The sequence below is a fragment of the Chiloscyllium punctatum genome, chromosome 6 (assembly GCF_047496795.1).
Source record: "Chiloscyllium punctatum isolate Juve2018m chromosome 6, sChiPun1.3, whole genome shotgun sequence".
Classification (NCBI taxonomy): Eukaryota; Metazoa; Chordata; class Chondrichthyes; order Orectolobiformes; family Hemiscylliidae; genus Chiloscyllium; species Chiloscyllium punctatum.
Window position 1 is genome coordinate 47377195 of NC_092744.1, and position 16267 is coordinate 47393461.

Genomic DNA, 16267 nt, shown 5'->3' on the forward strand with positions numbered 1-16267 from the left:
TATAATAACGGAAGTGAATGTCACTGTTTTAACGTTTTCTAGAATTTGGTTTTCTGCTTTAGATCTCAACTGTCTTCTATTTCCCAAAGATAGATGAACTCCACTCCTTGAGCTGGGGTTTGCATTCCCAATGATGAAGAGCCACGAAAAACACATAAGCTTATCATAATAAATGTTAGGCATTTATATTACAGTTGTCCATTTTGTTGTACAACCGTTGTCTTTTTTGTGAATCTGCCTATTCCACCTCCAGTCTATTCTTGAGCTGTTTTCGGGCCAAAAGACTTTCTCTCTGGCGGAGGGGATTGTCTGAATATATCGGCGTTTGGAAACAACTTGAATCATTTTGTGAACAAATGGAAACGATTGCACAGTAGTAGATAATTATGGTGGTGCTGAGTTCAGATCGTATTTTTTGTTTGGATCTGTAGTTAAGTGTTGTTTTTGTGGAGTGGGGGTGTGAGATCCCCCCCCACTCATGCTCCGCCTTTGGCAGGTCTCGGTTGCCAGGGTGCCGGGTCCTGGGTGTGGTCGGAGAGAGCGAGAGCGAGCGCGAGCGGCTGTTCCGCGGTCACTGACTAACGGTCCAGCAGGAGCGGTTCCTAATACAGCTCAGCGCCGCCGTTATTATTAAACCCGAGTTACAGTCATAACCCAAGGTCATGATTCAATACTGAGGGGGCGACTCGGGGGAAGAGCGACAGGAAGCTCCTCCACAATAACGAGTGCGGAGGGCCGGAGTCGGGGCCACTCATTCTCAGGTTAGATACTGCCGGGCTCTGCCGGTAACAGCCCTCCCACCCCCCGCTCGAGGTATCCCTTACTCCCCTCACATCCCAACCCCGCTCCCATCCCCAGCTCCTCTTTCCCCCCCCCCCCACATCCTGCTCCACACACAGGTGCCCCAGGTATCGCCCTAACCCATCTCCTCTTTCTCCCCGGTATCTACTCTCCTACCCTCCTCTACCCCCATCCCGTCAGCTACTCTCCCTCTCCCTTCTGTTTTCCCCACCGGCATCTTCTCTTCACACACACACCACCACCCAACAGGACCTACTGTCCCTCTTCTCCCCCTCCTGGCATCTACTACCATCCCCTGGCAATTACTCTCCCTTCCCACGCCCCCCCACCCTGGCATTGTCTACTCCCCCAAACTATGGCAACATTTGCCCCCCACCGCGCTGTTGTTGTGGCTCTCTTTTCTCTCCCCCCCCCCCCCCCCCCCACGCTGTCCTTGTCACTCTTTCTTCCCCCTCCCTCAATGCTGTCCTTGTTGCTCTCCTTCCCCCCCCCCCCCCCACCGCACCCCACCCCACCGTCCTTGTGGCTCCCCCTCCCACCCCATGCTGTCCTTGTGGCTTCCCCCCCACGCTGCCCTTGTCGCTACCCCACCCCCGCGCTGTCCTTGTCACTCTCTTCCCCCCCCCTCCCCCCACGCTGTCCTTGTCTCTCTTTCCTTCCCCCCCCCCCCCAACGTTGTCCTCGTCTCTTCTCCCCCCCCCCAACGTTGTCTTTGTCTCTTAACCCCCCACCAACGCTGTCCTTGTTGAGTCTAGCATACTGGCAATCTAATTAATCTTGTAGTCCAAGATGTGGTAGATGCAGTGAAGGTGGTTAAAACATGGTAGGAAATCCATAATGTCCATTCTTAAGACGAAACCCATTTTGAAAGAATTCCAAGTCTTTTTAGAACAATAATGTTTTTCAAAATTGAATTGCAACTTTTATACCTAAATTAATACAAGAATAGCCTTGATGAAGTATAGTATAACTAGTATATAATATAACAATGAGCAGTACTGTACAATAAGGTTGTGTGTACCACATTGACATTCAGATGATTAACTGCTGTGGTGAAATGAGGACTAGTTGCCTTTTATTGCCAAATATCTTTGCCTTTGAAGTATTCCACCTTTTGATTATAATGCACAATATTGGAGGAGCTGATTGCATAGGATTCTTTGACCTGAAGCACTTAGCATGTCATTTAATATAGTGTTATGGCTTTTTAATTGTGCTGTACATTCATAGCAGGCAGTGATATTTAGGCTATGTCAGAGTAAAAGGTGTTTCAAAGTTAAGTAACATATTCTGTAGGTTGTAGCCTATTGTGAGGATGACATTTGTTCAACTGCAAGAAAATCATTTTAAAATCCTTTGAATCTAATGCAGATCAAGTTCTCTTTTTATAAATTTTGCCTCAGAAATACCTGAATGTTTAGAATGTACATACTGTAGAAACATTGTTTGAAATTTGGAATTAAACATCAATTCTGAAGTTTCAGAAGCAGAGCATCTATTGCTAACAAGCTATGTTCGATTACAGGTAGGATTTGTCTTGTGCTTCAGTTAGCAAAATATGTTTGATAGTCAAGTGGATGGCCCTCCTGTAATGCTCTATTCTGCATTGATGAGGGCAGAGCGGTAGATGTGACCTGTATGGACTTCAGTAAGGTGTTTGACAAGGTTCCCGTGGGAGACTGGTTACCAAGGTTAGATCTCACGGAATAAAGAGAGCACTAGCCATTTGTATACAGAACTGGCTCAAAGGTAGAAGACAGAGGGTGGTGGCGGAGGGTTGTTTTTCAGACTGGAGGACTGTGACCAGTAGAGTGCCACAAGGATCAGTGCTGGGTCCTCTACTTTTTGTCATTTACATAAATGATTTGGATACAAGCATAAGAGGTACAGTTAGTAAGTTTGCAGCTGACGCCAAAATTGGAGGTGTAGTGGACAGCGAAGAAGGTTACCACAGATTACAACAAAATCTTGATCAGATAGGCCAGTGAGCTGAGAAGTGGCAGATGGAGTTTAATTCAGATAAATGCAAGGTGTTGCATTTTGGGAAAACAAATCTTAGCAGGACTTATACACTTAATGGTAAGGTCCTAGGGAGTGTTGCTGAACAAAGAAACCTTGGAGTGCAGGTTCATAGCTCCTTGAAAGTGGAGTCGCAGGTAGATAGGATAGTGAAGAAGGCATTTGGTATGCTTTCCCTTATTGGTCAGAGTATTGAGTACAGGAGTTGGGAGGTCGTGTTGCGGCTGTACAGGACATTGATTAGGCCACTGTTGGAATATTGCGTGCAATTCTGGTCTCCTTCCTATTGGTAAGATGTTGTGAAACTTGAAAGGGTTCAGAAAAGATTTACAAGAATGTTGCCAGGGTTGGAGAATTTGAGCTATAGGGAGAGGCTGAACAGGCTGGGGCTGTTTTCCCTGGAGCGTCGGAGGCTGAGGGTTGACCTTATAGAGGTTTACAAAATTATGAGGGGCATGGATAGGATAAATAGACAAAGTCTTTTCACTGGGGTGGGGGAGTCCAGATCTAGAGGGCATAGGTATAGGGTGAGAGGGGAAAGATATAAAAGGGACCTAAGGAGCAAGTTTTTCACGCAGAGGATGGTATGTGTATGGAATGAGCTGCCAGATGAGGTGATGGAGGCTAGTACAGTTGCAACATTTAAGAGGCATTTGGATGGGTATGTGAATATGAAGGGTTTGGAGGGAAATGGGCCAGGTGCTGGCAGGTGGGACTAGATCGGGTTGGGATATCTAGTCAGCGTGGGCGGGTAGGACCGAAGGGTCTGTTTCCATGCTGTACAACTCTGACTCTATCTAGAAAAAGCAGTTTGGCTCCTCACCTCAGGCTGTGCGTATTTATTTCAAAGGATAGGAGGGTTAAATATTTCTGATTGCATCTAGGGCAAAGCTGATAATTGTCTTGCCATCTGATTCTCTTATACTGTTTTGTAATGTAACAGTGGTGCATTATATATTTCATTTAATTTTTGTTTAGATAAGAATCACTTAGCAAGAAATATATTTATGGAATGTTGAGGTAATGCAGACAATTTGAAAATGTTTCGTACAAATAAGTGGAATGTGGATAAATTCTAAAGAATCAGTTTTGTAAGCATGCAGTATGTCAAACATCTTGCTATATTCTCTTTTTCTATCTCCATGTAAAATATTTCAAGACAGAATGCAATAGTTGTACTTTGACATAGAAGATATTTGCCTAAGGTTCAGCCGGTAAACTCAACATGTAATAGAGCCATTGAGGTTTGGTCATTCTATTGTTTAATCCTTTTTGTGTATTGTTTTTCCAATTATTATGTTTACTGTGTGATAAATGATGAGATAAAGCAACACTTAAATGTTAAATGAGTACAGCAATGCTTGTAGACTTGTAGTTTCAGGCATTTCCTTCACCTAAAGATTCATAGGTGTTTGCCCTCATCTCCACTACTTGAATTTGTCTTGCAATGTCACTATCTCTGTGGTGGCTCATTAGCTAATGTCAAATATGGGCAGCAACTGGGCATGTACAATTGGCCTTATAACCTGGACTGGGAAAGGAAACCTGGCCAAAGTCTGCTGTTGCTATCTTGTTGCTCCTACTTGAATGTACATGCGAGCGCACATTGGTTAATTACAGCATTGAACTTGACTGTGTGTGGTTGTGTTTGGTCAAATGATTTGATGTTTAGACTATCTTGAATGAGGTCTTGGTAAGGATTGCTAGTGCTTATTATACGCATAAACTGAGACAGAAAAAAGGTAGAATAAATCTGCATTAGAATTATATAGATCATATCAACTGTTGTTCTGATTTCAACTTTAAATAAAAACATGAATGAAAATACTTGTCCTGTCATGCTAATTCTTATGATTTAACTTTAATGCACAAACTTTTAGATGCAATGTCAATGTCACATTTGAGTAGGATTATTATTTGAATATATAGTCTACCTTCCTTCCCACCCATCCACTACACTCTTCCCATTAAACTATCACAACCATCCCCCACCTGCATACACCAAGATCTTCCCACTTACCTCCCATCCAGCCCCATTCCCACCCTCCTATTTACCTCTCAGCCCTCTTCACACCCCCAACGTTCCTGTTGAAGGACTTATGGTCAAAACATCGACACTCCTTGTTGGATGCTGCCAAACCTGCGCCTTTCCCGCGCCACACTTGTACTCTGACTCTTCAGCATCTGTCGTCGTCACATTTTGTCATTGCCATACACTTGACAAGTGTTGCTAAATCATTTGTCAGAGTAGACTTGCTTAACACAAAACAAAAGAATTGAAGATGCTATAAATCAGAAACAAAAACAGAGGTTGCTGGAAAAGCTCAGCAGGTTTGGCAGCATCTGTAAAGAGAAGTCAGTGTTAACGTTTCAGGTCTGGTGACCCTTCCTCAGAACTGATGGTACATTGGAAAATGTTGGTTTATATGCAGAAGACAGAGTAGGGGAAGGAGGTATGGAGTAAATGGTAGGTGGGGATAGAGTCCAAAGAGAGCATGGAACAGTTTGACAGACAAAGAAATCTGTAATAACGATCTAGCTAGAAGAGTGAATAGCTGTTAATGGAAACTGTTAGTGGCTATAGAGACTGTATGTGTAATGGCAGACTGTGTGGTTACAAGGTCTGGTGTGTGTGGGGTATGGGGCGAAGAGATTTAGGCCCTAAAATTATTGAACTTGATATTGAGTCTGGAAGGCTGCAGGGTTCCCAAGTGGAAAATGAAGTGTTCTTCTTCCAATCTGCACTGAGCTTTGCTGGAATACGGCAGCAAGCCTGAGATGGATGTTGGCCAGAGAACAGGGTAGTGTGTTGAAGTGGCAGGCAACTGGAAGCTCAGGATCATTTTTGCAGGCAAAACACAGATGTTCTGTGAAGCGGTCACCTAGCCTACGCTTCATTTCCCCAAAGTGGAGAAGACCACATTGTGAGCAGACTTGCTTGTTATCCATTCACTGTTATACAATGGGGATAAAAAAAAGTGGAAGGCAATATAGCATGTTTTGTTTTAGTAATTTTGTTTACTGTAGGTATTAGAATGTAAACAAAATACAGCAGCATTTCATAGTTACATATTTTATTATGCCTAGCTTGAGGTGCTTCAAGTGGATGAACATAAGTGGAACAAATAGAATAATACCTCTTTCCCTACCTTTTGCAGACTAAATTATTGTTCACTGGTGCACCTATTTCAGCTCAACAAACTAGGTGACAACCATGTGTTGATTGATTTCTCAGGGCAGCGACTTGATCAGTCTGAGTCGACTTGCATGGTTTAAACAGAGTGTGGCATTTGACTGTCATCATCATTGGTGCATTTTCCATGGCAATGCCTCTAACAGAGTCCACTTGCCAACTAATAAACACACTCCATTCACACACTCTAATGTTCATTTTCCTCTTAAACTGATATTCTTGTGACATTTTCTGATGAGTGTAAGATGAAAAACTTTGACAGTTTTTTTCAGGAACAATCTAATTGCTACAGCACCACTGGGTTAGGTTTATGTGTTAGAGAAAGAGAGAGACATCAATTGGTTTCCATAGTTGTAACTCCGTTCCTTTTCTGTGCATTCTTAGGATCCGCATTTGTGGTTATAGTCTTGATGCATTACAAGTTTGGTGCATGATTCTTGAAATGTATAAAGTTACCAATATTTAAGTGTTGGTTTGGCTCAATGGTTGCTTTTACCTCAGTCAGAAAGTTGAGAGTTCCAGCCTTATTCCAGTAAATAAATGCTTACACCACTCCAAAGTGTTTACTGCTTGTTGGGGAGCTGTGTTTTGAATGTGATGTTCAATCAGTTCAAATGTGGGGGGGAAAAAACACCTTGCTGCTATGAGATAAATAACAAGGTGCCTTATTGATGGCTGAGGGGTATATACTGCATCAAAATAATTTAGTAATATAAATATTTCAAATGAGCGGATATAATGTTTTAATACTTTTTTAAGGAAGGTGTCGTAGAATCTAATTTAACATCATTTATAATAGAAAACAGTGTTTCACTTAGTCTGTGGGTGGCACGGTGGCACAGTGGTTAGCACTGCTGCCTCACAGCGCCAAAGACCCGGGTTCAATTCCCACCTTGGGCAACTGTCTGTGTGGAGATTGCACATTCTCCTGGTGTCTGCTTGGGTTTCCTCTGGGTGCTCCAGTTTCCTCCCACAGTCCAAAAATGTGCAGGTTAGGTGATTTGGCCATGATAAATTGCCTGTAGTGTTAGGTGAAGGTAGATGTAGAGGAATGGATTTGGGTGGGTTGCTCTTCGGAGGGTCGGTGTGGACACTTCTGAAGGGAGTTATATTGCAGAGTTATAGGCAAAGGACAGGCTAGTGAGGTTGACCTGAATTGTTCCAGCAGAAAGCTGCAAGGGACTCGATGGATGACATTGCTACCACCTGAGCTGTGACCATTCTATGATCCTATAATTATAGTGAGTTAGATTAGTCTTTGAAATTTCACCCGAATGTCGATGCTTTGTATAATTTCACATAAACTGTTTTAATTGCTCCTTTTATAAAACAACATTTTTTTTGTCATCATACCATAGTACGTGGTCACAATCAATGTTAAATATCAGTCCAACTAGATTATTTTGACTAAATTACATTAGTTTTCAGCTAAATTACACCTTTCTTTAAGGTTGTAATCTTCATGATTTCAGATTAGAAATGTTATGTCTCTATGCAGTTAAGGCTTTTTCAGGGTGGCAGTACAAAAGATGCAAACACAATTGCTTTGGACCAAAGTCATTGAGAGTTGAGTAATATTTTTGCACGATTTAATATTTTACCCCTCCGATGAAAACCACATTATGCAGAGGGACTAAAAAATGGAAAATTAAGTGAGATCAAACTTGGTGAAAGATTCCAGGAAATGTATGTGGCATTGTAGTACATAGTTGTACTTTGTGGTTACTTGTATCAATGTTTTATGAATTTGTAAAATTGAACTGAGTACATTGACAAGTGTTTTCTCATCAAACAAAATTTATATTTTATGTATGAAAATTATTTCCTGAATAATTGCACATGCATTTCCAGCACTGGAATATTCCGAAGTGCACCTGTAGGGTAGGACAGATTTATTTGTTCTTCAGCTAACTATTGAAAATGTGTCTGAGAATATTGGCTAATTACTTGAGTGCATCTCAGTTGCTGTGCAGTACTAATGCCTACTCATTTGTGGTGTATGTTATCAAACTTCCGTAACATTAATGTTGCATTAAAAATGTTTAATTAAATGGAGGTTTTCCAGTATTTATAAAATGTCAATGTGGAAAAAGTAATGTATGCCTTCAAGTTTTTCACATTTTTATAAAACCAAAGATGAGGTGCAACTTTATTTTACATCTGGAATCTAGTCTAAAGAGAGACAACATCTCAAATATTTTTAATTGTGCTGTAAATGCATATTTAATGCACTTGCTATTTTTAAAACTCTAACTTGTTTCTGGCTCAACAATGGTAAAGTTATTTGAGTTGCAAGTGGTTTTCTTGTTAACCAACTTATTGCAAATAACAGGATTAATTTGCACTTCACTAAGTGCTAGTTTAGTGTATAACTGCAAAATTTTATAAATTGGCAGTCAGATAAATTTCAGAGCTCACTGGAGACTTCAACAAATTTATCACTTTTTGGTAATTAGGTGTCACATTTATTTAAACCCAGATCTTGTTCCTTGTAGCCAATTAATAAAGTTTTTTTTAAAAAATATAAAAATTCCAATGTTTTTATAACTGCTGAAGAATGGGTGAACACGAAAATGGAAAAACAAATTAGGATTTCGGATCGTGAAATTGAAGTACAATTTAACTGAGTGTTATAATTGCCAACTGGTTTTTTTTTCTCTCTCAGTGCACTGTTAATGGTGTGAGTAATGCAACATTAGTTGCAGAGATTACTGCTTTTTTTAAAAGAAATAATAGAACCTGTAATTGGAGAGTGAACTTGCAGAGTTTGTCGTCTTATGGGAAGTTACACAAGTTCTGTATGTTTGACCTGGATTTTAGCTGTAGAAAAAAAGTTACCATTTAAGGGGAAGTGGTGGCATAATATAATGTCAGAGGAGGAGTACTTTGGAGGCCTAGGCTCTGGGGGCACTGGTTAAAATTCCACTGCAACAAATGGAATTTAAATTCAGTTCATAAATCTGATCCATAAGGAGTAATTTGCACCATGAAGCTATCGTTGATTTTTGTAGGAAAAAAAGGCATCTGGAAAACTAATGTCCTTTTGGGAAAGGAAAGGAGGCCTGCCAGCCTTGCCTTGTGTGGCCTACATGTGACTCTAGTTTCACAGCAATAAATCAGAGCAAACCAACATCTCCTGAAAAGGCCAAGGTCGTTCTGCTATAACACTCATTTCATTAACACGAGTTCGCTATTACATGATTGACAAATTGAGGACACTGTTTGTAAAGCGCAAAGTTTTAAAGCATGTATTGGTCATAACGCGATTCCAACCATTAGTTTAAATGGTGCTGCTATTATGCAATTTTCTTAACACTGGATTGCATGAGAATGGAACTACATGTTATAACAGAACTGATTGTAAGCTAGTTGGATCAAAGGCAATTAGAGACGGCCAAGACATATTTGCATTGTCAGTGTGAAGCCAGCATTCTATGAAAGAATAAAGGAAAAAACAAAGTTAAATGTGCAACATGTGAACTAGTACCAAAAAGCTAGATTACAATTATGCAAAGCTAAGAGTTGAAAGGTTGCATTCTGATCTAGAATTTGAGTCAAATGTTTGTTGTAGTTTTCCTGTTGCATTCCTTGTAGGTGGGCTGAGTTTTACTTTGTTCAAACAGATTTAATAGTTTGTCCATCTAGCTAGGAATCTAGAAATAATTAGTCACGGAGCATGGCAACAGGCTGTTTGGCCCAACTCATCCATGTTGACCAGGTTTCCCAAACCAAACTAGACCCATTTGCCTGCATTTGGCTCAGATCCCTCAAAACCTTTCTGATCTGTCTACCTATCCAAATGTCTTTTTAAATGTTGTAATTGTACCCACCTGTACCACTTTCCCTCTCAGCTCGTTCCATATATGCTCCACCCTCTATGTGAAAAAGTTGGCTCTCAAGTCCCTTTTAAGTCTTTCCCTCATCACATAGACCCATGCCGTCTAGTTTTGGGCTTGCCCACTCTGGCGAAAAGACCATAGCAATTCACATTATCTATGCCCCTCATGATTTTATAAACCTCTGAGGTTACCCCTCTACCCTGCTACGCTCCAAGGAAAATGTTCCAGCCTTTTGCCTTTCCTAATAACTGAAATCTTCCTGTCTCCATAACATTGTAAATCTTCTTCGTACCCTTTCCAGAGTAATAACTCGGGGTGGAGTGGTGTGGAAGAGTTGCAGCAAGTAGGATATTGCCTGATCTAGGTGTTCATGGAATCACAACGTGAATTTTGAGGAAATGAATATGTGCGATAAATGTTTGACACTGCTTTACGTTGGTATTAATAAAATTTAAAGCTGATATTTGAGAAGTAAGTCTAGTTTTAGCATTATGTGGATCTCCACATTTAACTGAAATTTATCATTGTTACTTATTTTGATTCATTGCTGGGTAATGCAGAGCTATAATTGGAGTTGTCACCCTTTCAAAATTAATTGGCATTAATTTTTATTTTAGAATTATTTTCTAAACTGGATTTTAATAATTTTTAATATGACTATCCATCTCATTCAGCTTAGTTTGCTAATCCATCAATAAATCTGATATATAAAGTTAGTCTGAAGAATTGCTCCATGAAATTAATAGATTGTGGTTTTAAAAAAAATTGGGTTACTATTTTTAGTTCTGATATCACATGGAATTATGTAGAAAATCTTGTCATTCTATGATCTTGGAATTCAAAAGATCATAAATGCAAATAATTATCATTTGATCCAACATGTCATCAGATCATTGAGCTAAACTTAAAAACTGAAAGCCGGACAGATACAAATATGTTATCCATAATGATTTAAACTAATATTTATCTTCTTGATTGCTTTCTGTTAAGATTAACCACATTGTCATCTTGTTTGTGTGATATTTTTAATTTTTCTATTTTTTTAAAGGTGGCTTTTTGCCCTGCTTTGTTATATCCAGCCTGTCTGTCTGTCAAACCCATCTGCCTCTGTCTGACCTATTGCATATTGCCATTGTTCCAACCCCTACTACCTCATACCACCGACCCTCACTCTTTATATTGCCTGTTCCTGAATCTCTACATCTTTTGAGGTTAGATGCCTGAGCAGTAGCAGTAATGAGAGCAAGCAAAACAAGATACTTTCTCACTTAAACTGAGATCATTTTATTTAATTTTAAAGAATGCAGAATCAGTATAAAGTTTTCAAAAGAGAAGTATTGAATATTTTTGAATATTGCTTTTCATTAGAACAGTTTTAATTTTCATAGCATCCTCTAACACTTTTTCACGCCGAAGGTGGTACGTGTATGGAATGAGCTGCCAGAGGAAGTGATGGAGGCTAGTACAATTGCAACATTTTAAAAGGCATCTTGATGGGTATATGAATAGTAAGGTTTGGAGGGATATGGACCTGGTGCTGATTGGTCATAGAGTCATAGAAATGTGCAGCACGGAAACAGACCCTTCGGTCCAACTCGTCCATGCCGACCAGATATCCCAACCTAATCTAGTCCCACCTGCCAGCACCTAGCCCATCCTACTCATATAACCATCCAGATGCCTTATAAATGTTGCAACTGTACTAGCCTCCACCTCTTCCTCATTCCATACACATACCAAGGTTGTCCCTTAGGTCTCTTATATCTTTTCCCCCCTCACCCTAAACCTATGCTCTCTACTTCTGGACTCTCCCCACCCTAGGGAAAAAAAACTTTGTCTATTTACTTTGTAAAACTTTTAAAACACTTGCACCATCACGCTTACAGCGAAGAAATATTGTTCTTTCAACGTTCCTGTCTCGTTGCATATTCTTGAACGCAGTGACTCATTCTGTAATATGGAAAATCGGGGCTTGACATTGGCACTCCAATAATCCCTTGCACATTTGACCATTCTTCAAGTGCAAGCTTGGAATATAAGCAATTATAGGACACAAAAACAGAAACTGCTGGAAAAGCTCAGCATGACTGGCAGAAAACAGTTCACATTTTGGGTCGAGTGACACTTCTTCAGAACTCTTCTTTTGTGCTTGGACAAATCTAAATCTTCGAACTCCTTTCAGCTATAAAGCTCACAAACCCACAACTTTTTGTAATCCTGAGCATCTTCTTCATCTCTAATCTCATACTTCAATTTTACATATCAGCTTCATTGTATCACAGCAGCAACATTTAAATCACAAACCATTCTTAAAGCTAACATTCAGAATAATAATTTAAAATACTTGGTATTTTTAAATTAATACTAATAATTTTGGATTGAGGATATAATTTTCAGCGACACGATTCAATTTCCAAGCTAAAGAGTGAGAGTTCAAGTTCAATCACTTAACACCTGAAAAACATGGGACTAGATTGGGTTGGGATATCTGGTCGGCAAGGATGAGTTGGACCGAAGGGTCTGTTTCCGTGCTGTTCATCTTTGTGACTCTATAAACGTAAGTTTAAGAATGTTAATCACCAAAATGAATGACAAGAAGTGGTTAACTAACAACCCTAGCAATAATATAACTTGTGTTGTGAAAGGTTAATATTCCAGACCAGGACAGTTTCAGTCTGCAGGAATGATCACTTGTGATGGATAAAATTTATTTTGTGATTTATGTTCATGTTCAAAAACCTTTTCGTTAGTTTATTAACGGAGTTAAAATGGTAACTTTTGCTTTTGTTGAACATATTTATGTGCATTCAATACCTGAAATTTTGAAACATTGGAACTTAAATTACATGTAATCAGATGCTGATGTTAAAGCTTCAGCCCTTTTGATCAGTATACACTTTCCTGACAAAGAATTGATCCAAGTGTAATGCTATTCTGTGTTTTGGAAAGATGGTGTATATAAAGTTGAGGTTTTCTTCTACAAGGGATGGAGGAGAAACTAAACTTGTTTGACTCCTGTAGTGTGCTTATTGACAGTGTTTCATTCTTGCTGTTTTATTTAAAAAAAACTTGTGTTAATATTCTTCAGTAAAAGCAAATGATTTGAGAATGGATACTATTTTTGTTTGCAGGTAAAGTGTTCTAGATGACATATGGAGGGACATGGAGGTGTTGCGTTACTAATCAGGGGGAATGTCATATCTCCATTCAGAGAGGACCCACCGGAGGACTCATCCACTCAGGCAGAATGGGTAGAGATCAAAGGAATGATGGGTGCAATCACTCCGATAGGATTATACTACAGGCCCCTCCAGCAGCCACTAAGAAATTGAGGAGCAAATATGTGTAACAGATCATTGAAAGATACAATAAAAGAAAATTGTCATAGTGAGTAACTTTAATTTCACCAATTTGACTGGGCCTCCCTAAGAGTAAGACGGGACAGAATTTGTTAAATGCATCTGACAGGTTCTCTTGAAATAGTATGTGGATAGTCCAACTAGAGGAGGGGCCATACTGGACCTTTTACTGGTTAATGAGCCTGGCCAGGAAACAGTGATCACAACTCCTTCAGTTTTAAGATATGTATGAAAAAGGATAAACCAGCACCTTGTTTCAAAGTACTACATTGGGGGAGGGCAAATTATGTCAGTATTAGGCAGGAACCAGAGAGTGTTAATTGATAGGAGCTGATATCGAGCAAATCCACATTTATAGAGTCATAGAGATGTACAGCATGGAAACAGACCCTTCGGTCCAAGCCGTCCATGCCGACCAGATATCCCAACCCAATCTAGTTCCACCTGACAGCACCCGGCCCATATCCCTCCAAACCCTTCCTATTCATATACCCATCCAAATGCCTCTTAAATGTTGCAATTGTACCAGCCTCCACCACATCCTCTGGCAGCACATTCCATACACTGCGTGAAAAAGTTGCCCCTTAGTTCTCTTTTATATCTTTCCCTTCTCACCTTAAACCTATGCCCTCTAGTCCTGGACTCCCTCACCCCAGGGAAAAGACTTTGTCTATTTATCCTATCCATGCCCCTCATAATTTTGTAAACCTCTATTTGGTCACCCCTCAGCCTCCGATGCTCTAGGGAAAATAGCCCCAGCCTGTTCAGCCTCTCCCTATAGCTCAGATCCTCCAACCCTGGCAACATCCTTGTAAATCTTTTCTGAACCTTTTCAAGTTTCATAACCTCTTTCCGATAGGAAGGAGACCAGAATTGCACGCAATATTCCAACAGTGGCCTAACCACTGTCCTGTATAGCTGCAACATAACCTCTCAACCCCTTTACTTAATACTCTGACCAATAAAGGAAAGCATACCAAATGCCTTCTTCACTATCCTATCTACCTGCGACTCCACTTTCAAGGAGCTATGAACGTGCACTCCAAGGTCTCTTTGTTCAGCAACACTCCTTAGGACCTTACCATTAAGTGTATAAGTCCTGCTAAGATTTGCTTTCCCAAAATGCAGCACCTTGCATTTATCTGAATTAAACTCCATCTGCCACTTCTCAGCCCATTGGCCCATCTGGTCCAGATCCTGTTGTAATCTGAGGTAACCCTCTTCGCTGTCCACTACACCTCCAATTTTGGTGTCATCTGCAAACTTACTAACTCGACCTCATGCTCGCATCCAAATCATTTATGTAAATGACAAAAAGTAGAGGACCCAGCACTGATCCTTATGGCACTCCACTGGTCACAGGCCTCCAGTGTGAAAACAAACCCTCTACCGCCACCCTTTGCCTTCTACCTTTGAGCCCGTTCTGTATCCAAATGGCTAGTTCTCCCTTTATTCCATGAGATCTAACCTTGCTAATCAGTCTCCCATGAGGAACCTTGTTGAATGCCTTACTGAAGTCCATATAGGTCACATCTACTGATCTGCCCTCATCAATCTTCTTTGCTCCTTCTTCAAAAAACTAAATCAAGCTTGACGTGTGGGAATAATTTAAAGACTTGCTGATGAGAGGTTCAGACTCTTTCCAGTGAGGAAGGACAAGGATGGCAAGGTAAGGGACCCTTGGATAACGAGGGAGGTTATGAATTTCATCAAAAGGAAAAATAAGTAAGTGTAAAGTTTAGGAAGCTAAAATCAAACACGACCCATGCGGAATATAAAGAAAGCAGGAAAGAACTCAAGCAGGGAATTAGAGCAAGAAGGGGCCATGAAATGACCTTGGCAAGTAGGTTAAAGAGAATCCTGAGGCATTCTATACATATTACAAAAACAAGATGATAATTAGGGAGAAGGTAGGACCACTCAAGGATAAAGGGGGGAACTTGTGTTTGGAGGCAAAAGATATTGGTGAAATCCCAAATCAGTGCTTTGAGTCAGTATTCACCTAAGAGAAGGATCTGGAGGATAGTGAGATTTTGTGTGGAGCATGTTAACATGCTAGGTCATTTTGAGATCAAGAAAGAGGTAGTGTTGGGTCTCTTGAAGAGTATGAGGGTGGATAGGTCCCCCGAGCCTGATGGTGTCTACCCAGATTACTGACAGAGGCAGAATAGGAGATTGCTAGGGTCTTGACCAAGATCTTTGTATCCTTTATTAGCCACTGGAGAGATCCCAAAGGACTGGCGAGTAGGTAATGTTGCTTCTCTATTCAAGAAGGGAAATTGTGATAATCCAGGCATGGTAGCTCAGTGGTTAACACTGCTGCCTCACAGCGCTAGGGACCTAGGTTCGATTCCAGCCTCTGGCAACTGTCTGTGTGGAGTTTGCACATTCTCCCCATGTCTGCATGGGTTTCCTCCGAGTGCTCCGGTTTCCTCACGCAGTGCAAAGATGTGCAGGTTAGGTGAATTGGCCATGCTAAATTGCCTATACTGTTCAGGAATGTGCACCTAGGTTAGGTGCATTAGTCAGGGGAGATGTAGAATAACACATGGTAGGGGGATGAGTCTGGGTGGGTTACTCTTTGGAGGGTTGGTGTGGACTTGTTAGGCCAAATGGTCTGTTTCCACACTGTAGGGATTCCTGATACTCTATGAAACTATAGACTGGCAAGTCTTACATTGGTGGTTAAGAAGATATTGGAGAGAAGTTTTAGGATTTATGTGCATTTGGAAAAGTATGGTCTAATTATGGGCAGTCAGTATGGCTTGTGCAGGACACGTCTTGTCTTACTAACTTGATTGAACTTTTCATGGAGGTGACAAAAGTCATTGAGGATAGAACAGTGGATATTGTCTACATGGATCTTGTAAGGCTTTTGACATGGTCTCTCATGATAGGCTCATCCAGAAGGTTAAGAATCATGAGATCCATGGTAATTTGGCTGCGTGGATTCAGAATTGGTTTAACCATAGAAGATAGAGGTTAATGGTGGAAGGTTGTTTTTTAGGCTGGAGGTCTGTGACTCGTGGTGTTCCACAGGGATCTGTATACTGGGA

The 16267-nt window shown here is 40.6% G+C and overlaps 1 protein-coding gene across 2 annotated transcripts in view; it reads left to right on the forward strand.

Moving 5' to 3' along the window:
* LOC140478934 (guanine nucleotide-binding protein subunit beta-4) overlaps positions 1–16267 on the forward strand; it is a 112522-nt gene that overhangs the window by 24918 nt on the left and 71337 nt on the right. The window contains exon 1 of one of the 2 annotated variants that reach the window (XM_072572575.1): positions 517–761. The exons of the other annotated variant lie outside the window; for it this stretch is intronic. The gene's annotated coding sequence lies outside the window, so the exon portion shown is untranslated. Of the gene's footprint in view, positions 1–516; positions 762–16267 lie in introns of those variants that run through there. 2 annotated transcript variants of the gene reach the window in all.